The sequence below is a fragment of the Grammomys surdaster genome, unplaced genomic scaffold (assembly GCF_004785775.1).
Source record: "Grammomys surdaster isolate TR1022 unplaced genomic scaffold, NIH_TR_1.0 126131, whole genome shotgun sequence".
Classification (NCBI taxonomy): domain Eukaryota; kingdom Metazoa; phylum Chordata; class Mammalia; order Rodentia; family Muridae; genus Grammomys; species Grammomys surdaster.
In genome coordinates this window covers 5457643-5462137 of record NW_021620939.1, presented here as the reverse complement: position 1 = coordinate 5462137, position 4495 = coordinate 5457643, and the positions used below count along the sequence as shown (strand labels likewise).

At 39.4% G+C, this 4495-nt stretch overlaps 1 non-coding gene across 1 annotated transcript; it reads right to left on the bottom strand.

Moving 5' to 3' along the window:
• Window positions 1-768: 768 nt before the first annotated feature.
• LOC114612020 lies at window positions 769-895 on the bottom strand. Its single transcript, XR_003709926.1, has one exon. It is a non-coding gene; the product is annotated as a small nucleolar RNA SNORA17 (small nucleolar RNA).
• Between the last annotated feature and the right edge of the window lie 3600 nt (window positions 896-4495).

Genomic DNA, 4495 nt, shown 5'->3' with positions numbered 1-4495 from the left:
GATGACTAAGGATACTGAACATTTCTTTAGGTGCTTCTTGGCCATTCGAGTTTCCTCAGTTGAAAATTCTTTGTTAAGCTCTATACCCCATTTTTAATAGGGTTATTTGGTTGTTTGGAGTCTAAGTGGGGGTGCTTCAGTCCTTCTTAGAAGGAGCAACAAAATACTCAAGGGAGCAAATATGGAGACAAAGTGAGGGACAGAAACTGAAGGAGGGGCCGTCTGAAGGCCATTCCACCTGAGTATCCATCCCATATGCAGTCACCAAAGGTAGATGCTGATGTGGAAGTCAGGAAGTGCATGCTGATAAGAGCCTGATACAGATGTCTCCTCAGAGGTCTTCAAGAGTCTGACATATTCAGAGGCAAATGCTCACAGCTAGCCAATGAACTGATAATGGGGTCCCCAATGGAGGAGTTAGAGTGAAGACTGAAGGAGCTGAAAGGGTTTGCGGCACCATGAGGAGAGCAACAATACCAACCAACCAGAGCTCCCAGAGTCTAAACCACCAGTCTGGGAGCACTTAGGGAGGGATCCATGGCTCCAGCTGTATATGTAAGGGAGGATGTCCCAATCCGGCATAGGTGGGAGAAGAGATCCTTGGTCTCATGAAGGCTGGATGCCCCAGGGGGTGGGAATTTGAGGGTGATGAGGTGGGAGTGTGTGTGGGGGGGTAGGTTGGGGTACATCTGCAGAGAAGCAGGAGGAGGGGTGAGGGGATGGGGGTTCTTGGGTGGTTGGGGGATGGAGTAAGGGGACAACATATGAAATGTAAATAAAACATCCAATTAAAAAAAAAAAAAAGAATACTGAGCTTAGATATAACCTCTCTCCTCTCTGCCACCTACTGACACAATGGAACACACAGCCATAGCTGCAAGCTTCTAGGGACAACTAAATGGAATTAAAAACAAAACAAAACAAAACATGGTTTTATTTATTTACATTCCAAATGTTGCCTCCTTTCCCAGCCCCCCTCACCCGATCCTCCCAACCCCTTTAAATTTACTTTGTAGCAGCTCTTTGCTTGGCTCTTTTCAGCATAAAATGTTTTATGTATTTCTTATGTCAGTGAAGGAGTTGTAATGTAAGACATTTTTGTAAACCTGGTTTAGAGGACACTCAGCTTGCCTTTTAAAGAAAAAGTCTCCCCTCAGTAATAAACAGTGTAGACTAAGAACATTTCTTTTTCCTTTTAGCCCAGTCTGAGCTTGTGACACCAAATCAAAAGAGACATTTCAGTTTATTTTAGTCTCTCGTATTTCCTAATTTACCTTTTGTATCTTGGTTTTGGCTGGAGTTTCTTTTTAAGCCTTGATCAAAAAGACAACCAACAGATGGGTAGCTTTACATGATATTTTGTGTGAAGTTGAGTTATAAGTAAAAGTTAGTTGAAACATTAGAATTATGAGAGATTTCAGTGGTGATAAGGGATCTGTGAAGCTCCAGGTAGCTTAACTAATAAAGTACTCGCCATGCAAGCATGAAGACCTGCATTGGGATCTCCAGCCCCCACACATACAAATTAGAATTCAGGATTACATCCCTGTAATCCTGTCATTGGTAAGGTGGAGACAGGTATATCAATGGCACTCACTGGCCAGTCTCTTTAGGTGAGCCCTAGGTTCAGTGGGAGATCTTGTCTCAAAAAATAAAGTAGAGGGTGTTTGAGGAAGGCATCCAGTATCCACATGCACATGCATAGCATGCATGCATACACACAGGTCATATGCTCAAATAAGGGAGTCGTGGATAAAGTCACTCATAGGAATAGTATAAGCTTTATTAATAACTGTGGACAGATTTTACAGGGAAGGAATCTTTCCTGTTTAATCTTGGAAGAATCATTTATTTTCCATGGAAGCAAATGGGAGCTCTTCATACTCTACTCATCTGGTTTCAGGTCTAAAGATTGTCATTTTGTTGTAATGATAAATCTCCTTGACAGTTACTTATCAACATCTTGTTGGTGAGAATAGAAGTATAGCTGCTAATTTATGTATAGATTTGAACCTATTTTTTATTTTATGTCTTAACTTTTTCAAAAAGGGACTTTATATAGATCTTTGAAAGTGTGTGTTTTTGATCTCTTAGAATTTACTCAAGTTCTATTGAGCAGTTCTGACTTAACCTATTTCATAAGCCTAGTCTTTCCTGGAGAGATTTATAGCAGTAAAAGGCAAACATAGACTCTTAGTATTTCTTATTCCTGTCAATTGCCTCCTCTTCCATTTTTTGAGTCACTGTATGTGAGAGACTGTGTAAAGACATTATACATACATTATTTTAAACTGACCAACAGACTTGTCACATGGATTTTATCATTTCATATCTAACAGATTCATTCAGTTTTCAGCTACTATACTGGTCTCAGGTAGAAAAGAATAAAACTCAGTCTGAATTTTCATCAAGAAGAATAAGGAATTATGAAGATAATTATAAAGATAAAAGAACATTTTGTGACTCAATATAGTGTGAAAAAGAAGTTAAGTTATAACTTGTATATATTTTTCCTAAAAGGGTGGGGGATAAAAACCTTACACCACCACCACCACAACAATAAAAACAAGAATCAATAAACACTGCTCATTCATAACTCTGAACATTAGTGGCCTAAGTTCCCCAGTAAGAAGACACAGACTGATAGAATGGATTTGAAACCTAGGAACTATCCTTCAGGTATATTCAAGAATCATGCCTTAATATAGATAGCACCTCAGGATAATAGGATGGAAAAAGGTATTCCAAGCAAATAGACCCAAGAATCTAGCTGGTGTAGCCATTTAATATCTGACAAAATAGACTTCAGATCAAAACTACTTAAAAGAGATAGGAAAGGTCATTACATACTCATCAAAGGAAAAATCTACCAAGAGGGCATTGCAGTTCTTAACATCTGTGCACCAAACACAAGGGCATCCATGTTTATAAAAGAAACACTACACAGTTAAATCACATATTGACCCTCACACAGTGATTGTGGGTTGTAACTTTAATTTTTTTCAAAATCTCCTTTTAATAATGGTTCTTAAATATTTTAACCTCCCTTGTAGCCCACTATCCACCAGAGGTAGTGGAAAAGAAAGGATGAGGGGTGAAGTGAACCTGTTTAGAAAAGTTCTTTGTAGTGACTCCCATCTGTGTTGTCTGGAAACCAGCAGTTCACAGGTTAGCAGGTAGCAGCAGCTTGATCCACTCACAAACAACTCACTGATACAACAGCAGTCCAGTTTGGTAGAGTCGGGTTAGTAAACACCAGTCAGCAGCAGTGCTAGCAGCTAGCTACTAGCAGAGACAGCCAGGCCTCAGCTAAGGACGAGTCAGCAGGGCCAACAGGAATGCCAGGAAAAGTTTTCAGCTGTGCCTCTCACAGTGAAATGAAGATCAGTGAAGACTCAAGACCAACAAGCATTGCACAGCTAGCTCTATAAGCAAGCCAAACTCAGCTTCTGTCACTTTGTCAAGTCCTATTTATACCCTTCAAATATCATGTGTCTTCCACATATCTTGCCTCAGCATGTGCATCTGTCTCAGCTGACATCACTCTGCTAATCAGCCAGAGTCCACAGAAGTGGCAAGAAACTGCAGCACACCACGAAAAGTTTTTTGGTATGTTTCTCTCTATGGAGTCCTAGCAAATGGAGCTCAACTATGCATTGTAAGACGGACCAATACATGCATGTTGTTAGCAAAGAATCCCTCATCATGTGTCCTTTCATGTGCTTGCTTTAGCAGAATATCCTTTCTCCTGTGTCTGCTTTAGTGAAATGTTCCATCACAAGTCTGCTTTAGCCTTTCACTTATGTCTACTTCAGGAAAACACTCCTTCACATGTTTTCTCTAGCAAAACACCATCCAACACAACTGACTTTCCAAAGAACCTTTAAGTTTCCACTTTAGTGGGTGACTTCAGTACCCCATTCTTACCAATAGACATGCTATTCAGACAAAACTTAAACAGAGAAATGCTGGCACCTAACTGATGTTATAAAGCAAATGAACCTAACAGATATTTATGGAACATTTCACCCAAACACAAAAAAATGTGCCTTCTTTTCAGCAATTCATGGAACTTCCTCCAAAATTGACCACATCCTTGAACACCAAGCAAGTCTCAATAGATAGAAGAAAATTGAAATAATACCCTGTATCCTATCTGACCACAATGAGTTAAAGCTGAATATCAACAGCATCAGAAATACAGAAAGCATATAAACACATGGAAACTGAACAATTCATTACTAAATGAAAAATGTGTCAAGATAGAGAGAAATTACTCTCTAGAATTGAATAAAAATTAATATACAACATTCCCAAACTAATGGGCCACAATGAAAGCTCGTCTAAGAGGAAAGTTCATAGCAGTTGGTGCCTATATAAAAAATTGGAGAGATCTCATGCTAGTAACTTATCAGCACACTTGATAGCTCTAGAACAAAAAGAAGGAGTCACACCCAAAAGACTAGATGGCAAGAAATTATTTCAGACTCAGAGT